Below are 21,091 nucleotides of genomic sequence, written 5' to 3'. Positions count from 1 at the left end.
GGCTTTCTAGGTCCTCGGGTGCGGCCTTTTGACTGAGTCAAGTTTTACAGAGCAAATCCTTTTATTAAGGGGATTTGTTCTGTGAAGTTTGGATTCAGTCAAAGGACTGCACTCGAGGACCTAGAGGGCCACATGTGACCTCGAGGCTGCAGGTTCCCCATCCCTGTATTAGGCTCTTCTAAACTATGACCTTCAGTTTCAAAGGTCCCTACCAGGTCTGACATCCCATGTTCTAATGTCCCACCCAGCCCTGACATTAGACACTCTGTACTAAGGCACATCGAGCTTCAATATTCTATATTATAAGTTTCCTCCCAGTTCTGACATTCTTTAATCTAAGATCTTGTTTAGTTTGAATATCCTATGTTCTAAGTTCATTCCCAGCTCTGACATTCCCTGTTCTAAGTTCCTTCCCAGCTCTGACATTCCCTGTTCTAAGGTCCTTCCCAGCTCTGACATTCCCTGTTCTAAGGCCCTTCCCAGCTCTGACATTCCCTGTTCTAAAGTTCTTCCCAGCTCTGACATTCTATCTTATCCTTTCTAGCTTGACTGTTCTAAGGTCCTGACCAGCTCATTGTTGTCATATAGTCGGTTAGGCAAGTCTGAATCTTTGTGACCCCATCGACCATACTGTCCATGGACGTTTTTTAGCAAAGATAGTGGAATGATTTACCATTTCCTCCTCTGGTAGATTAAGGCAAACAGAGATTAAGTGACTTGCCCAGGGTTACACAGCTAGTAAGTTTCTGAGCCCAGATTTGAACTCCAGTCTTCCTGACTCCAGGCCCAGTGTTCTATCCACTGAGCCATCAAGCTTCCTGGTCAGCTCATAACAAACTATGAATCTATCATTCAATCAATGACCTCCTAGTTTCTGCCTACCTTCCTATAGAAGGTGGTAGATTTCTTTTTACAATCTTACTCTGACCTACAGGACCTGTATTCACAGAACTCCTGACAGCAGACTCCCTTTTCCATGTCAGCTCCTGAGTACTTCCAAGCTGCCCCATAACCTAATCTGCTAGTCCAGCCTCAAATATTCTAAGCTTAGTTATTTATTCTATGCTAATGATCTACTGTTACCTATTGTTCTAGGACTGACAAAGAGGGGCTAGTCCAACAAAGTTTGGTTCATGGGCCTTTCCTAGACACTGGGGAGAAGCATCACAATACAGAGGAAAGATCACAAAATTTGAAGTTCAAAGTTGTTGTTCAGTCATTTTTCAGTCATGTCCAACTCTTTATGACCCATTTGGGGTTTTCTTGGCAAAGATATTGGAGTGGTTTGCCATTTCCTTCTTGAGCTTATTTTACAGTTGAGGAAACTGAGTCACAGTTAAGTGACTTGCCAGGGGTCACACAGCTAGTGAGCATCTGTGGCAAGATTTGAACTCAGGTCTTCCTAACTCCAGGCCTGGTGCTCTATCCACTTCAATACCTAGATGCTGGTGGTGGGGTGTGAAGGTGGGGAGGGGGAGGGGAGTTTAATAACTAAACTTAAATAATTATACTGCATAACTATATAACATGCTATGTAGCATAAATATATAGTATTACAAGATAAGTATTTTTTTTGTCCTGAGTTAAGGGATAGTGGTGGGGTTAGGAAAAGTCATCTAAATCTGTGATTTCATCAAATAGAAAACTCTCAGCATGAGAAAAACCTCTAGAAATTTAGCTCATCAATATCCAAAACTCACAATCTGAGAGAGTTGCTTGGGCTATGATAAGTATAAGAAAAATAACAATGATAATAACAACAATAGCTAATAATAATTGCTAGAATTTGTATAGTACCTACTATGCAACAGGCACTATGCTAAGCAATTTATATTGTCTCATTCCATCCTCACAATAGCCTTGCAAAGTAGATGCTATTATTTCCCCCATTTTCAGTCAAGGAAACTAAGGCAGGCAGAGACTTAACAAAAATAATAATAGCAGCTAGCATTTATTAAGGTTTGCAAAGGAATGTACAAATATTACCTCATTTGCTCCTCAACAATCCTATGAGGTAGGTGGTGTTATTATCCCCATTTTACAGATGAGGAAACTGAGGCACTGAGTTTTTAAGTGACCTGCCTCTGGTCACATAGCTAGTAAGTATCTAAGGCCAGATTTAAACTCAGGCCTTCCTGACTCCAAACCCAACAGTCTATCAATGGCGCTACCTAGCTGCATATTACCTGCTTCCTATTCTCTAGCTGGCATGCCGCCATTTTCTACTCTTCTTAGACCCTCGGACTTGACCCAACTTCCATTTGTATCTAGTTACTCTATCCACTACACCAGCTTTTCTATGTGTCCCCCAGGAGCCCAATTTAACACTGATTATATTCTCCCTGGATACTCACTCAACCTTTCTTGTCCCTAAGTAAGCACAGATCCCCCTTTTTTGAGATCTTCTAAGGTTTTTTGGTTTGGTTTGGTTTTTAAACTGCTAGAGACTACCAGGAAGCAGATAGGATAAAAATAACAAGAAGGTGCTGGTTACAGGAATTCTTACAAAGCCCATTCCTAAAAGTCAACTCTGGTCCTTATTGGAATGTAAATGGGGCCCACCCAGCTCTCTCCAAGCTGTCCTCTTGTTCCTTAAAGCATTAAATTGAGGGCAGCAAGAATTTGTTAAGCACCTACTAAGCTCCTATCGTTCTGCTTGCTGTTAGGGATAGAAAGGTTAAAAGGAAGTAGTCTTCATTCTCAAGAAATTTACATTCCACATTCATTTCTTAAAGTTTGTTCCACTTTGAGCCTCATTTAAAAAAATAAAAATGAAGTTGGAGAGGCAGGTAGGTGGTGCAGTGGTTAGAGCACTGGTCCTGGAATCAGGAGGACCTGAGTTCAAATGTGACCTCAGGCACTTACTAGCTGTGTGAGCCTGGGCAAGTCACTTAACCCCAATTACCTCCTTTAAAAAAATTAATAAAAATAAAGTTGGTGCTTTCCTGGGATCATAAAATATAGGTGCAAAGGAGGGATCCTTGAGATCATCATGTCCACCACCCTTGCTTTGTAAAGGAGGAAACTGTGTCTTAGAGCACTGACTCGTGGGAGTGTTGGGGTTGGGATGTGGGCCCCAGAAAGGAAAAACCCTGGCATTCGCCTGAGGCTATAATCCCATCAACTGGACTTTCATCGTGGCTACATCCAATCTCTCCTCCATTGTTTTACCTCCCTATGTATGGCCCCTGGCAGTTTCCCACCCTTAATCCTAGCTAAGCTTCATTTTCCCTTGGCCCTGAGGTCCAGGTCCCAGGAGTTCTGTTTACCCCAGCCTACTTGGCCACTCCTAGGTCCCTCCCACAGTCTTTCTGTATATAAGGTCCATCTTGTCTCCATTAAGATGCTTAGATTCTTATAATCTAGCCACTGTTGGGATTCTTATAATCTAGCCACTGCTCAGATTCTTATAATCTAGCCACTGCTTACTGTGAGAGATGATCTCTCAGAAGTGAAGCCTCCTCAAAGGGTTAATAGTTCTTGTTAATAGTTCTCACAAAGGGCAGCAATTCGGAGATCACTGGTCATTTGGAGAGAGCTGTCTCAGTTAAATGATAGGGTCAGAGGCCAGATAGTGGGAGGTTAGGAAGAGAGTGGGAGGAGAGAAATTGGAGGCACCTGTTGTAGATTGCCTTCTCAAGGAATTTAGTTGTATTGTTGAAACACACTCCCTTCCGACCTTGTCAAACCCCCCCCCCCCCAACTCAGACCCTGTTTTTAAGCACAAACAGAAAGAATAGAATAGCCCTACCCTCAACTTAAACTGCAAGACTTTCCCCCTTTTCTTGTCTCTGGACAAACTTGTGTAACCACCTTTGTTTTCTGTTGCTGGGGAAGATTTCCACGAATAGATCGTGCCCCCTGAAGCCCAGTCAATGGGATAAGGAGAAGGGAGTTAGGAAGGAGGAACTCGAATTAGGGTATAAATAAGCCTTGCTTTCTGTATGTACTTGTACCCTGGCCAGCACCATTAGGGTGGAGGAGGGGCGGTACCCTTTCTCATGAGAAAGCAATAAACTCCTTTCTGCTTTCAAGGTATCTAAGTCTTTGCCCAATAGGACAATGTTCTAATAAACCTTGTTTTTGACTGAAAGAAGGCTTGGGTGGAATTCTTTAAGGCAGGACCCACGTGTTGTAATTTTGGGGACCCAGCACCCCTGAACCTCTAAACCCCATCACAAGGTCACATAAGTGCCAGGATTAGCATTGGAATCCAAGTCTTCTGACAGCTAACATGGCGCACTTTTCATTGCATCCCATTGCTTTTCTCCTAGTCTTTGGGATCACCAACCCTTTTCCATCACACTACAGATTTAAAAACTCTACAGAGTGGGTCAGTGGCACCATCAGATTTTGCAAAGGACTCAATGAGTCTCATTTATGACTCTGAGTTTCCTCTCAACTGGAAACTCGATTTAATCAGCTTGCTTTATACTCAGGAAAATCATCATAGTTCCCTTCAAATATATAACGGGAGCCCCGTAAAGGAAGCCTTAGATTTGGCCTACTTACAACAGATAAAATAACAAACAATGGGAGGACTAAATGAAATACATTTACAAAATAAAAATTTAAAAAATAAAACTGGGCCAGGGAGGAAGGGGCAGATTTTGAAGGAAGTAAGTTCCCCATTTAGGAACGTCATCAAGCAGCAAGAAGAGAACCTCTCTGTGATTTTGAGCAAGGATTCCTCTATGGGTGTGGGTTGGATTCAATGTCCCTTTCTCTCTCAAAAATTCTGTGATATTCACCTTCACAACAGCCTGCAGGTGACAGACAAGTGAAATTCTTCTTCATGGTCATGTGTCTTTTATCAATGAATAGCAGATCAATTCAAATAATTTCAATTAAGCAAAGCAAACACTTACTAAGTATATGCTATGTTCCAAGTGTATAGAAAGCTGGGCCTGGAGTCAGGAGGATCTGAGTCCAAATCCAAACTCAGACACTTACTAACTGTGTGACCCTGGGCAAGTCACTTCACCCTGTTTGCCTCAGTTTCCTAATCTGTAGAAATGAACTAGAGAAGGAAATGGCAAACCACTCCAGTATCTTTGTCAAGAAAATCCCAAATGGGGTCACAAAGAGTTGGATACAACTGAACAACTGAATAACAACAACAAATTGAAGGGGTTAGACTTGGGCCTTCTAGCTCTGAATCTATGATCCCTATTTGACAGATAAGATAACTGAAGGTCAGAGAGGAGAAGTGACTTTTCTAGGGGATCCCACAGCTAGAAAGGGTCAGCCTGCAGCCTGCCCTGAGCTCTGTCCTTCTCATTTGCAGGACCAAACATCCCCTCTGCCTTTCACAGAAACAGGAAACAGAGTTGCAAAAAGAAAGTAAATTCCACCCCCACCTTCCATTCTTTGCCCTTTAAATTAAATTCCATGCTGAGTCTGTAGTTTCTGTAGGTACCTCTGCCTCTTTAATCTTCTTTTAATTCATTTGTGATACTCTACAAGTGGGGCATTTTTTTTCCCCCTTTGGTTTTGTTTAAGGGTGTGTTGGTGGGACCTGGGATAATGCATCTCCCGACAGTAGACAGTTTGCATCTTAATTGATTACCCAGAATCCTCTCTGGCTGACAGCCTCAGTCACAAATGGAGCATCCAGGTAGAAGAGCGGGCTGGGAAGGGGCTGGCAGGGGAAGCCACTGAAGAGTTTTAAAAGGATTTGTGTTAATGCTTTCAAGACATCCCCCTGTGATGTTTCTCAGTCAATAGGAGATTAGATGGGAGTGCAGCTTTAGACAAAGTGCTGCCTCATCACCATCACCACTAATCCCTTCCTTTCCATTCCCACAATAGGTATCAGTGGAGGAGTAGGAAAAGAGCCCCTGCTTACGTACTTACTTACTTACTTACTTAGTCACACAAGCCTGTGAAGGTAGCTTTTTGCTCCCCTTGCTCCAGAAAAGATTTGAGCACCTTTGTTCTCAGGCAGGTGGGCATCTGAAGAGACTGCTAAAGTAGGCCCCTCCAGCCACAGGTGAACAAGGGATTAGCTGATGGATGGGAACCATGGGGAGGAGAGACCTATGGGCCACAGGTAGGGAGGGGGAACCCAGAGGAATGAGAGGATGCGGTTGCTTACACCAACATGGTGGATCTTGGTATGGTCGATAAGGAGGTAAGGTTGGTCATCCTTGCTCTGAAACTTCCTCCTTCTTTATCAGCCCAAAGATTTAGAAGTGGAGTCAACTAAGAGCCCTCAGAATAACATTGGCCCTCATCTCAGACCACTAAGCATGCTTCTACCCTGGATCCCACAGCTATCACTGAGGGGAGCAGCCTCTGGAGAACGGACCCACCAACACTAAGCACTGATCACCTGCCATGGATGGGCACCTAAGAACACAGGAAATAGCCATGCCCCCCAGACTACTGGCCCCTATTTGTACTGCCTGCAGCCACCATCCAGGGAATCAACCTTTATGGAGATGTTACCTGGCAACTACCTCAGCAGGAGGTATAGCCCCATAGTTATTGAAGTTCCAGAAAAGAAAGTTCTCACCACCAAAGTCCTTGGCACTGTCAAATCATTCGACTCCAGGAACTGATTTGATTTCATTGGTGAAAATAATATTAAAGAATCTGTGTGACCATCTACCCGCTTTGCCACTACACCTTAAGGACCACAGGGTCTTTCCATATGCCCCAAAGTCGCAAGACTACAAGAATGTGAATTCCTTGAAATCAGGGATTGTTTGCTTCTCTATGTCTCCCTACCTCTTGGGGTCAGCTAGGTGGTGCAGTGGATAGAGCTCAGGCCTGGACAGAGGAAGATCTGAGTTTAAATCTGGCCTCAGACATTGAATAGCTGTATGACCCTGGGCAAGTCACATAGCCCTTATTTGCCTCAGTTTCCTCATCTGGAAAATGGGCTGGAGAAGGAAATGGTGAACCACTCCATTATTTTTGCCAAGCAAACCTCAGAAGTAATCACAAAGAGTCAGACACAACTGAAATGATGAAACAACAACTCCACCTCTTAGCATAGTGTTTTGCATATAATGCTTAATAAACACTTTTAAATTAATTGACTGTCCAATTTTCTCATCTTATCAATAAGGACACTGAGGCCTAATTTAGGAAGTAGAATGTCAAAACTAGAGGACACCTTAGAGTATAGAACATAAGAGCTGGGAGTTAACTTTGGACCAAGAAATGTCAAAACCAGTAGGGCTCTAAAATGGCAGAGAATGTGACTTAATTAGAGTCACCCAGTAGCAAAAAGTATTTATGATAGCAATCACTGCAATTTTCTTTGCCAAGAGAAAAATCCTTATTTCCATCAAGCAATCTTCGTACGGCCTCAAGTCCTCTAAACACCCTAGTGACCTTTCATGTGTCCTCCAGTTTGTTAATGTTCATCCTAAAATATAACACCTAGAAATACATATAGTAATCCACATGTCACCTGACTAGAACATTCATTCGTTCATTCATCCACCAAAATTTTATCAATGAGAACATGCATTTTCTTGGCCCAAAGGCCCCAACAGTGCATATAGTGAAATGCTCAAATTGTAGCACTGCTGGTAACCTCATGCTTAGAATTTTGTTGTTTCCAAGATCCTATCAAATTGGATAGAAGACCATCTTCATAGGTGCTGGGGGAACATTTCAGTGTAGATATTGTTATCGTTTGTCCTTCATTCTCAGAGAGGACCATGACATCAGGAAGATGATGCCATGACTTGTAGGTGAATCCGATTTAAGTGAAGGAGGGCTATGCAAAGCCAACAGCCTCACTTTCTCATCTGGAATCATCAGGGTCCAGTGGCAAGATACAGATCAGGATGACTAGAGACGGCCCCCTGGTTTTGATAGGATGCAGGATGTATCCTCTGCCCTCATGGAGTTTCCCATTGTAGAATATCCCAGCAATGTTGTTGTTGTTCAGTCTTTTCCAACCTTGTGACCCCATTTGGGATTTTCCCAAAGATACCAGAGTGGTTTTCCATTTCCTTCTTAAGCTCATTTTACAGATGAAGAAACTAAGGCAAACAGGGTGAAGTGACTTGCCCAGAGTCACACAGCTGGTAAGTGTCAGAGGGTAGATTTGAACTCAGGTCTTCCTGACTCCAGGCACAGCACTCTATCCACTATGCCACCTAGCTACCTATTCCATCTATGCAGGTAATGCAATATACAACTTCACACTGTTAATACAAAATGTTAAGACTGTTATAGAATCTGATGGGGGGCAGTGTTAAGAAAAGTTTTATGTGGGAGGTGGCATTGGAGTTGGGCTTAGAAAGAATTTAACAGGCTTGAAAGAAAAATGAAACCATTGAAACCTAAGCAATCAGCTTTGACAGTCATGAACTGGGCCTTGTCCTGGGGTAGGGGCAAGTATCGCCCACCACTTCCCCATATTCCCCTCCCCTGCAAAAGTCCTTCCTCGCATGCCACTTTTTTTTTTTTTGGTGAGGCGATTGGAGTTAAGTGACTTGTCCAGGGTCACGCAGTTAGTGAGTATTATGTGTCTGAGGCCAGATTTGAACTCAGGTCCTCCTGACTCCAGGGCGAGTGCTCAATCCACTGTGCCACCTAGCTGCCCCATTTGTGTACCTCTTTTAAATGAGATAATTTCCCCCGTTCTTCTTTCTCTCCCTTCTTTCTCCCAGTGCATCCCTCTTTCTCACTCCCACAATTTTTTTTGAGATGATCCCATCATCATCAGCTCGCACTTGTGCCCTCTATCAGTGTATGTTCTTTCTAACTGACCTAATAATGATAAAGTTCTTAGGAGTTACAAGTATTGTCTTCTCATATAGGAATGTAAATAGTTTAACCTTATTGAGCACCTTATGATTTCTCTTTCAGGTTTAACTTTTTATACTTCTCTTGAGCCTTCTGTTTTAATTTTCTATTGAGCTCTGGTCTTTTCATCAGGCAGCCTTGAAAGTCCTCTATTTTACTAAATATCCATTTTTCTTCTAAAAGATTATACTCAGTTTTACTAGGTAGTTATTGTTGGTTGTAATCCTAGCTCCTTTGCTTTCTGGAATATCATATTCCAAGCCCTAGGCTCCTTTAATGTGGAAGCTGCTAAATCTTGCGTGTGATCCTGATTATAGCTTCTCAATATTGGAATTTGTTTTCCAGCTGCTTGCAATATATTCTCCTTGACCTGAGAACTCTGAAATTTGGCTATGATATTCCTGGGAGTTTTCATTTTGGGATCTCTTTTAGGAGATGATTGATGGATTTCTTCAATTTCTATTTTATCCTTTGGTTCTAGGATGTCAGGGCAGTTTTCCTTGATGATTTCTTGAAATATGATGTTTAGACTTTTTTTTTATCAAGGCTTTCAGGTAATTCTTAAATTCTTAATTGATCCAGTAATTATTAAATTATCTTTTCAGATCAATTGTTTTTGAATGAGATATTTCATATTTTCTTTTATTTTTTTCCATTCTTTTGACTTTGTTTTATTTTATCTTGATGTCTCATGGAGCTATTAGCTTCCACTTGCCCAAATGTAATTTTTAAGAAATTATTTTCTTCAGGGAGCTTTTGTATCTCTTTTTTCCATTTGGCCAATTCTGCTTTTTTAGAAGTTCTTTTCTTCAGCATTTTTTGACCTTTTTTTTTTTTTTACCAAGCTGTTGACTTTTTGTTTTGTAACTTTCTTGTATTACTCTAATTTCTTTCCCCAATTTTTCCTCCATTTGATTTTTAAAATCCTTTTTTTGAGCACTTCCAGGAATTCTTATTGAACTTGTGTCCATTTCTTTTTTTTATTGAGACTTTGCTTGTAGCTGTTTTGCCATTGTCATCTTCTGAGTTTGTGCCTTGATCTTCTCTTTCACCATAGTAGCTTTTTATGGCCAGGTTCTTTTTCGTTATTTGCTCATTTTTCTAGTCTATTTCTTGACTTTTAACTTGATGTTATAGTGTGCTCCTGAGGCAGAGTGGACACTGTCCCAAGCTTTAAGTTCTTCTTGCTGCTGTTTTCAGAGCTGGTTCGGGGGGAGGGGTCTCTAAGTTTTCAGTTGTTTCAAGGTGATATGATACAAGGAGAAGTGCGGTCACCGCTTCCCTGGCCTGTGCTCTGGTCTTTACCCAGGAAAGGATCTTGTTCCCATGCAGTCACAAGTGCTAGGGCTCCTTGTGGCCCTGGAACTGGGACCAGTGACCCTGCTCCTCTGCGGCCACAAATGCTAGTGGTCCTCTTCTGCCTGGAACTGTGACCTGGAACAGTATATAAGCAATGCAACAGGGTCCTTCACCCAGTGCCAGCAAAAGTCTCTTTCTAATCAGTTGCCCAACCCTCTTACCACCTGTGGTCTGAGAGCTCTTAAAGCTGTTGCTGCTACAGCTGCCTCCAAGGCCTGCTGCTGGTGTTGCTGAGGTGTGCACTGTGTTCGAGGTCAACCCACCAATGTCATAGACCTCTCCTCCCAACCTCCTAAGTTTGTCTTGGGCTGGAAAAAGTCTCACCCCAACCTTTTGTTGACTCTACCACTCCAGAATTTGATTTAAAGCAATATTTTGAAGCTGTTTGGAGGGAATGTTGGGAAAGTCCAGCTAAGTTGTTATTAGTACTCCACCATCTTGGCTCCACATCCTATTTCATATTCTAAGTTCCTTCTCTACTTTCACATTCTATGTCCTAAGGGCTCTCCCACTTCTGATATTCCATGTTCTAAGCTCTCTCCTAACTCTGATTTGTGTGTTCGGAGGGCGCTCGTAGCTCTGACATGCTATTTCCTTTTTTTTTAAATATTTAATATTTTGTTTATCCCCAATTACATGTAAAAACAATTTTAACAATTTTTTTAATTTTGAGTTTCAAATTCTCTGCATCCCTCCCTTCACTCCCACTCATTGAGAAGCAAGTAATTTGATTTAGGTTATATATTTGTAGTTTGACATTCCATTTCATAAGAGTCCTACTAACTCTAACATTCCTCATTCTAAAGCACTTACATTTTATATTCTAAAAGTCCCTTCTTGCTCTAGCATTCCACTTCCTAAGAATATCCCATGGACAGGAAGCAGCTGTTCTAAGTCCTTTTCCAGTTCTGACATTCCAAGTGATTCCAAGTGTTCTAATATTCAGTGTTCTAAGATCTATCCCAGCTCTGAAATTCCATACTGAGTCCTTTCCCAGCTCTTGCGTTTTAAGGACCCTCCTAGTTCTGATATTCTATGTTCTAATACCTTTCACACAGCTCTTATACTCTATATTTTAAGTCCCCTCTTTGTTTTCACATTCTGTGTTCCAAGGATGTTCCCAACTCTGACATTTCATTTCATAATAGCCCTACTAACTCTGACATACCCTATTCTAAGGTACCTCTCAGCTCTTACCTTTTATACTCTAAAAGCCTCTTCTAGCTCTAACATTCCACTTCCTAAGAACATCCCACAGAAATGGGGAGCAGCTAAGGAAATGTTAAGCCATCATTCTCAAGGAGGGAAGGAGCAGAAATAAATAAAACTTCCAATTCCCTAAGGTTTCTTGAGAGAGGGAAGACTTCCCTGAAGGCAAGCTTTTATTTGGGAAAAAAAGAAGTGGGGAGAAGAGAAGAGTGGGGAGAAGAGGCCATGGAGACACCAGCTTTAGGAAAAGAGATAGAGGGTAGAAGCTTTGGTGTCCACTCACTTGAAACCTATCTCCACTTGAAACATCTCACTATTTTCAAATTCTTGTTTTATTTTGTGTTCTGTTTGTTGGATAGTCTTTTTGGTTAAAGAGTTCATTTTAATCCTAAAGTGTCTACAGTGTTTAATCTGAAAAAGGCGTGAAGATAGGTGCTTCCAAAATTACCAGATTTTAGAGTAGAAAAGGACATGAAAGAACATCTAATCCAATCATATCTGAGCAGGAATGCCTTCTACAATTTCCTGAATAGTAATTATTCAGCTATTTGTTGAAGATGTTAAAGGAATGGAAACTCATCACTTCCCAAAATGCATCATTCCACTTTCAAACTGTTCTTATCCTTAGGAAGTTTGTTTGATTTTTGTTTGTTTGTTTTATCCCCTTACAGCAAGCCTAAATCTGTCTTTCTGCAGCATCCATCCATTGTTCACTGGTCTACTCTCTGGAGTCAAGCAGAACAAAGATAATTTCTTTTCTACGTGACATTTTGCAAATATTTGAAGACAGCTCTCCTATCCACCCTTGAGGATTTTCTTTTCTCCAGGATAACATGACATACTGTAACCTGCAGCTCCTGTTCCACCCTGGTCACTTCCTTCTGGAGCTGCTCCAGTTTGTCAATATCCTTTATCAAATGTGACACCAAAGTCTGAATATAGTACTCCTGATGTGGTCTGAACAGGGCAGAAGATTGAGGGACAATTATCTCTCATTCATAGACCTCCCCTGGACTTTGTTCTGGGGGGAAGTTGGCATTAGCTTTTGTTTGAAAAAAAAAATCTCCCAACCTTGGATAATGGGAACTCTGGGGTCAGCCCCTTTAGAAGATCTATCTGGCCAAGAACTCAGCAGGAGAATTCACATTCCTTTCTTCCCAGTTTTGTTCATTCCTCTACTGAACTCACCTTACCTGCCACCATAGAGGATCTTGTTGGTGCCAGGAAGGGCATTTTTGAAGTCGACCTAGGAGGCCAGAGAGTCCTGGATTCTTGGGTTCCTTTGGTGTTGTCTTATTGATTGAATAAGCAGTAATCATCAGAAATTATATTTGAACCCAGGTCTCCTGACTCCAGACCCAATGCTATTTCCATATCCCACTTCCTAGCTCTATGATGTTGGGGCAGATCAATTCAGTTCTCTGAGCCTCATTCTCCTCCTTGTAAAATGGGGCAGTTTAGACTCTATGAGCTCTCAATTTTTTGGTATCTGTAAGACAGAGATCTGGTCTCTGGTCTTGGTTTTGCCTCTAACTGACTGTGACTTTAGCCAACTCACAAAACCACTCTATGGCCTCATCTGTCAAATGCAGATGATCCTCTCTCCATCTACATCCCAGAAATGTTGTAAATGACAGATGTTAAAAATGCTAAATAAATGTGGGGTGCTATTATCGTCATTGTAGGCCCCATTTCTCTTAGGCAAATGTTTTCTCTCACAGGAGCTCTGCCACTTAAAAGTCACCATTTTGTCGGCATACTCCATTTTCCCCAGCCAATGATGACTTTTTTTTTGCTACTTGTAATAGCTGCAGAGTCATTAGAGAAATGGTAAGGAAGCCAGAGGCAGAGAGAATTACCTAATAAACTCATTGAGACCAGCCCAGCAAGGTCACTGGACTCATAAACTGGGAACAAGAATGAATACTTGGGGCTAGAGCAACTGATTTGGGAATAAGAAGTCCTTGATTTGGGGTCCACTTATGCTATCAGTATACGTAAGACCATCCATCTCTGTTTGGCTTCCTTGAGCCTGGTTTGTTTGTTTTTTTTTGTCATTTGTAACACTGGAAGTGTAGATGGTATGAGCCAGCAAAGGTGAAAGAGTGAGGGCAACTGGACTGAGAGACCATCTTACTAGCCAGCCAATAGGGGTCACATGTTAGAGTATAAAGTCCTTGAGAGTTGGGATGGATTCATTCATTCTTTCTGCTCTCTCTATCACAGAGTGCCCAGAAAAAAGCAGCCACTTAAAGGTTTGTTAATTGGTTAATTGATGAGAAATTAAACTTAATTAATAACCAATGATTAAGCAGAAGAGGCAGCATGGCAGAGTGGATAAAGAACTTACCTCGGAGTCTAGAAGACCTGGGTTCAAGTCCCACCATTGAAATTTGATGACCGTATCTCCCTGGGTATGTCACCTAACGTTTCAAGTCCCCAGACACTTCTCTGAGACTCTCAAGTGTCAAAGAAGTTGTTGATTGATGCTTGTGCTATTCTAATTAAATCACTGGTCTGGATCTCCCAGAACCCCCCACCCCCAAAATATGCATAGGGAAGAGTGCTGGGGGTTTAAGGATGAAAATGCTAGAATCTTTTCCTCAAGCAGCAGACATTTTGCTGGGAGAAGACTGGTAGATGGAGGAGGAAATGCAAGAAGATGCAGGAGGTTCACTGGTACTACGTTCTTCTCCAAATCTGAGAGACTTGGACTAAACTGGGTGGTTGGGTGCCATAGTTTCAGGCCACAGACAATCAGGACTACTCTATCAGGGTTGAACAGAGTCTTCTCTCTTACTTCTAAAGGGTATTCTGGCAGTGGAGGCACATGGGAAAATTCTAGTCAGGGGTTATTTCCTGAGGAATCAGAAAGAATGTTTGCCAAGTGTTTGACCTTTTCTTTTTTTTTTTAACTTGAACCTCCCATCAGTGCTTCAGAGATTGTGATATACTTCCTGGAGGAGGTAGCTTTTGAGCTGAACTCTGAAGAAAGCTAAGGATTCAATAAGGTAGAAGAATGCTTTCCAGGTATGGGAAACTGCCTCAAAAAGGTACAGAGAAGGGAGATGAAGTATCATGTATGAGAAACAGTTACTTGGACAATTTAGCTGGTACAGAGCATGTGAAGGAGAACAATGTGTGATAAGCCTAGAAAGGCATTCTGGAGCCCATTTGTAAAAGAGCTAAAGGTCAAACAGAGGCATTTATATTTTATCCTAGAGGCAAGATGGAGCCATTGCAGTTTTTTTGAGCAGGTGAATGGCATCATCAGACCAACACTTTATCAATATAAGTGCAAAGTGCAGAGCAGAGGATAAATCAAAGAGGGGGGAGACAGGAGGTAGGGATGCCAGGCAGTAGGCCATTACAATAATAGAGAGACAAGTTACGAGAACTTGAATTAGGGTAGCATGTGGTTGTTGTTTGTCTTTCATTCTCAGAGGACCATGACATTGGGAAGATGGTGCCATAACTTGCAAGTGAATTGGACTTAAGTGAAGGAGGGCTGTGCAAGGTCACCAGCCTCACTTTCTCCTCTGAAGCTCTATGGGTCCAGTGGTAAGATATAGATCAGGACAACTGGAATGGCCCTGAGGGTAGCAGTCTGAGAGGAGCAGTGAGCGTACCTCCCTCATTTAAGGTAGAGGAAAAAGACCTAGAGAGGGAAAATGTTTTGCAAACAAACTTCAGAGAAGGTCAAATAAATGTTTTCTTAACAGAATTGAAAGATAGATTAATAACTGGAGACTTAACTCAACAGAATTGAAAGACAGATTAATAACTGGAGAGAACTAAGGAAGCTGAGAATATACTCTAGTGACTCTATTCTACACTGCCTGTCCACTGGGACAGATCATCAAAATCAGGCCTGCCTCAATCAAAGTGGGGGCATCTAGTCATTTTGTCCATGAAAATGGTATGAAGTGACAAGTGGAGGGAAGGAACAGAGCTGAAGAGAGTCCTAAGATCCGTTAAGGCCCTGAAACTGCAAAATTTCAAAGTTAGAAGGGGCTATAAAGACCAGTTATCCCAACCCCTGCCTGATGAATGAATATCCTATAAAATGTGTGTCACGTTCTTTCCACCTTCTGCTTAATCATTGCCAGTGAAGGGCAACCCATCCCATATTCAGATAGCTTGCATTGGTAGGAAGTTCTTCTATATGTTGACTGAAATCTGCCTTTCATTGGTCCTGGTTCTGCCCCATAGAATTTGAAAAAGCAAGTCTCCTCTTTTTTCTACATGGCAACTTCTGAGATGTTTGACGATGATGACTATATTCTTTTCTCAGGTTCAATACTCCCCATTCTTTTAATTGTCTCTCATATGACATGGCCTCTTGAAGCATCTTGAAGCATTGCACTCTCATAAAAACATCACTTTTCAAAATGTCCTCAAGGGGCAGCTAGGTGGTGCAGTGGATAGAGCACCAGCCTTGGATTCAGGAGGACCTAAGTTTAAATCCGGCCTCAGACACATAACACTTACTAGCTGTGTGACCCTGGGCAAGTCACTTAACCCCATTGTCTAGCCAAAAAAAAATGTCCTCAGGATTAAATTATATTTATTTACCAAGAATACTGTTGTGTTATAAGAGATGATGGGAAGGGCAAGAAATCTGAGAATACTCACATGACCCACTGCAGAGCAAAGTGATCTAAACCAGGAGGATGATTTGTATAATAACCACATTGTAAAAGTGAGTAATTCTGAAGACAAAAATCTCTAATCAATGCAATGACCATTTATGATTCCAAAAGTCTGATGATGAAGCCTGCTGCTCTCTTCTTGACAGAGAGGTGATAGACTCATGGTGCAGAATGAGAAATATATTTTTAGATATGGCAGATATGGACATTTTATTTACTTGACTGACTATACATATCTGTTATAAATTTTTTTTTTAATTTCTCTCCCCAATTAGACTATGAACTCCTTGAGGGCAGGAGCTGTGTTTTTGCCTTTCTTTGCATCCCTAGTTCTTGGCACAATGCTTGGCACACAGTAAATGCTTAGTAAATGATTGTTGAATTAATTTTACTCAATGTTAGAAGGAATCGGAGAAAGAGAAAAAAATACTTATTAACTGAAAAACAGCAACAATAATGACAATAAAATGCTAACATGTCCTCAGGAAAGGCAGCATGGTACAATGATTAGATGTTAGATCCATGTATTCAGGAACACTTGGACTCAAGACCTGCCATTGACTGTGCCATTTACACACACTAGCTGCATGGCTTTGGACAAGTCCCTCCACTTCATAGTGTCCTCAGGCAACTCTCTACGACTATAACTTGCATAGCAGGTGCTCATTTATTTTGAGGAAGTGAGTCTTCTCATTAGGAATTCTTCATACCAGTGATGTCAAACTCAAGCAGAAATGGGGGCCACTAAACCATCTGTAAGGATCCTTACAAGCCTTAAATTGACTTAGGAAAGCACACATGTGTGTACATTTCTTCTCTTAACATAGCAACGCATTAAAATTGGAGAGGAACTACATAGTAATCTGGTGCGAGCCAAACTCAGGAGTGTTGTGGACCACCTGCAGCCACCAGACCATGTGTTTAACACCTCTGCTCTACACCAACAAAAGCATATATGGTTTACTATATATGTATGTATCGCCTCACATTTTCTTTCTCTATCTTCCTTTCTTCTTTTCTTCTTCCCTTCTTCCCTCCCCCCCTCACTCCTTTTCTTTTTTCTTTCTCTCTTTTTTCTTTCTTTCTTCTCCTTGTGAATGATTATTGTTTCCTCTTTTTTTTTTTGCTTTTAATATATCCAGTACTTAGCACAGCACCTAGCACATAGTAGGTACTTCAAACATGATTGTTAGAATGTAAGTTCTTCAAAGGCTGGGGCTATTTTGTTGTTGTCTTTCTTTTTTCTTTTTTCTTTTTTAGTTGAGCAATGAGGGTTAAGTGACACACAGCTGGTAAGTATTATGTATTTGAGTCTAGATTTGAACTCAGGTCCTCCTAAATCCAGGGCGGGTGCTCTATTCACTGCACCACCTAGCTGCCTCTTGATGTTGTCTTTCTATCCCTGGAGGCTAGCACAATGTCTGCCACATAACATGGATTCAATAATTGCTTGTTGACTGACTGTTGGATGGTTCCTCATAACAGTGCTAAGATATTGGCAGGAACAGGTGGCACTCTCCCATTTGACAGGTAAAGATTGTACAACTATCTTAAAATTAAGAAAAGAAATCCAGTTCCTTGTCTCATTATTCCAATGCCTCTCCCATTTTATCACTCAGATTCTCTAGCAATGGCCCTGTTCCTAAGCACAGGAGTTATTTCAATGGAATCATGAGAGGAGAAACTCATTTGAAAGAGATATATCTGGTTCATTGGGCAGCGTGTTATCCATCCCTGGAAGACTTCAAGCAAAGTTTAGATGACCATTTGTTGAGAATGTTGCAGACAAAATTATAGAATTGGGCAGAGGTTAGATTAGATGGTCTCTGAGGTGCCTTCTGGCTTACTGTATATGAACTTCCTGCAACATCGGTGCAGAAAATCAACAGATTCCAATAAGGACTGGGCTGATTACAGCTTTCACATTGTGTCTGTCACTGTTCATTGCCACAGCTATAAGTAATAGAGAAGTAAATGCAGCGGTGACTGGGGAAGGACACAGTAGAACTCTATTAAAAGCAGAGGCAGGAGCAGGGGGAGCCAACTTCCTTAGCGTAGATTCATTTTTCCAGTATCTGTTTCCTCCACTCAATCTCCAGTGGATAATAGCCAGGCCCAGGGAGGGATTTCATTTTGAACAATGGAAATAAACCAAAGAGGGAAGTGGGACAAGGATAGTGAGGATACATTGTGGGAGGAGGGAGAAGAGAGATGAGTTTAATAATGCTCTTTGGTTCCACTGTCCTTGATCAGTTTCCAAGGACTGTTGGATCCATTTTCTCATTTGCCCTCCATGACAGCCCTGTGAGCTATGTAGGATGAAAATCGGATTCCTTGTTTCTGAGATGAAGAAGCTAAGGTTCAGAGTTGTCAAAGGCCAATTGGTTCAAGGTTGCATTGCAAGGTCATGGCTGAGCCAGCAAAGAACTCTGGTCTCCTTACATGTATGTCTTCTGGACAGCTTCATCTTATGCCTTCTACAGAAAATCAGTGTGATGAATCATCAGTATTGCTGTGGGTTATAATTACACATTCCCATAGTGGGAAGGACCCTCAGAGAACTTCTAGTCCAGACCAGACACAAATTCTGCTTAGGGCATCCCTGGCAAGCAGTCATCGCATATCCTCTAGTGGCAGGGTTGTTGTCCTTTGTTCTCAAAGAGGACCAAAATGACATCACTATGCTAGAGTCAAGTTACAACGTGTCCTACTGTGTGTCTGATCAAACCAATATGAGCTCAGAATGCTCTACCACAGGTTGGACACAAATAGTCCGTGTGAACATTTGGAGTAGATTCTCTGCATTTGCACATCTGGCATTTCTTTTAAGCTATTTCAATTCTGCTTTGCTCATAGAGCAGACAGAGCACCTTCTTTGATGAGGGCATGTCACGCTGGGCAGTCTTGTGCCAGTGTCTCCCACGTCACACACTCCCATGTCCAAAGTTCTTATGAGAGACCTTGAGAGTGTCTAGTGTTGGGGAATTCACCAGTTGTCATCCTCCACAGCCCTCCAAAGAAGCCTATTCTAGAAGGCAATAATAGAAAAAAAAATATTTCTTGATCAATGCCTAATACCAGCCATGAAACAGTTGAGCAGGCAATAAATGAAATACATTCAATTCCCAGTTATCTGCTTCATGAATTATGCTTGGCCAAAATGATCCTTCTGACTTAGGTTCTCCTTACCCTTGGCTGAGCCTCAGGCTTCCAGCAGCAGGGTGGAGCAGAAGGGGATCAGGGCTGAGCACTGTGGGAGGGAGGAAATGTGTGGATCTCTAGTTGAAAGCTTATTTGCATATGACTGTGAGAGACAACAGTTCTAAAGATAGCAACAGCTGATAGCTCATATTGACTTGGCCCTTTCGTTGCTATAGAAAGAACACTGCATTTGGAGTTGGAGGACCTGGGTTCAAATTCTGATTTTGTCCTTTGTGACCTTCAACCAGTCACTGAATTTTGAGCCTCAATTTCCTCATCTGTAAAATGAGGGACTTAGCCTAGCTGACCTTTGAGATCCCTTTTAACTTTGTCTCTGATCCTACCATCCTAGCACTTAAGTATGGTGTTTAAAGTACCGTGCTTAGAGTCAGGAACAGTTGAGTTGAAATCAAATTTCAGATACTAACTGTGTGACGCCGGCCAAGTCACTCGGCCGCTCTCAGCCTCAGTTTATTTGTATATCAAATGGGGCTAATGATTGCACCTACATCCTAGGGTTTTTGCGGGGATCAAATGAACAAATATTCAGGTGGACCAAAAGTCATAGTGCAGCCTGAGTAAATGCTGCCTATTATTATTATTAACCCAAATTCTCCAAGGTGTCTTGAATAAATTATCTTATGTCATCCTTATTAATCCCAGATTGTTATCATCTCTATTTTACAGGTGAGGTAAGAGGCTAGGTGACTTGCCCCTGGTCACATAGGTCTACTGATTTTGAACCTATGATGTTTACTTCTCATGTTACAGATTCACATGCTTTCCCCTGAATTTGAGAATTGGAAGAGACTCTTTAGGCAATCTTGTCCAATCCATACAGAAAGGATTCCCTCTTTAGCATGCCTGATGAATGACCCTCTATTCTGAGCATGAAAACCACCAATGAATGGGAATCAATCATCCCTGATTTGGCCTATTCTGTATTACTATTGTTCCAATTATTAAGACTTTTTCTTCTTCAACCTGAGCCTAATTTTCCCTCTTTGAAATGTCTATGCCTTGCTTCCAGTTCAGCCCTCTAGCATGAGAAAGAACATGTCTACTTTCTCTTCCTTATACCAGCCCATCAAACACTTGAAGACATCTCTCATTTGCCCCTTCTTCCAATCTTCTCTTCTCTAGGCTAAATACCCCTAGTCATCTAAACCCATTTTTTATATAGCTTCAAGCGGAAAGTCTGTCATTATCCTGGCCATCCTTGGGAGAGTCTCCAGTTCCATGATGGTAGATGGCCTTGGACATGGTCCTTCCAATGTGGTTTCTCCAGGGTAGTGAACAAGAGATATATCGCTTTACTTCTGAAAGCTGCAACTCTCAATGCAGTCTAAGCTCACGTTCCTTTCGTTGGCTACCATATTCTAATGCTGCCTCATCCTAAGCTTGCAGTCCCCTAAAATCACAAAGCCTTGTAAGATGAGTTGTTATCTAGTCTTACCTTCACTTATCTTCTACTTGGAAGGAAATTTTTTTCCTTAAAAATAAATATTTTATTGATATTCTTTGTTTTTATATCACCTGAATCTCCATCCAATGTGTTACTGTCTCCCTGCCCCTGCCCTAGAATATTATCCTTTAGTCAGTCAGTCATCAATCATTTATTAACTATTAACCTTGTGCCAGATGTTGTGCTAAGTACTAGGGATACAAAGAAAGGCAGCAACAGTTCCTGGCCTCAATGAGCTCACAGTCTAATGGGGGAGATAACATGCAAACAATTACATATAAACAAAGAAAAATTGAAGGTAATCTCAGAGGGCAGATCCTACTCTTAAAGGGAACTGGGAAAGGCTTCTTGCAGAAGGTGGGATTTTATCTGAGAATTGAAGTAAGCCATAGAAGCCAAGAGATTAGAATGGAGAACATTCCAGGCATGGCAA

Source organism: Vombatus ursinus, unplaced genomic scaffold (assembly GCF_900497805.2).
Source record: "Vombatus ursinus unplaced genomic scaffold, bare-nosed wombat genome assembly UNPS02003292.1, whole genome shotgun sequence".
In the NCBI taxonomy this organism is placed as follows: Eukaryota; Metazoa; Chordata; class Mammalia; order Diprotodontia; family Vombatidae; genus Vombatus; species Vombatus ursinus.
The sequence above is the reverse complement of the archived record's forward strand: the minus strand, read 5'-3'. Positions refer to the sequence as shown.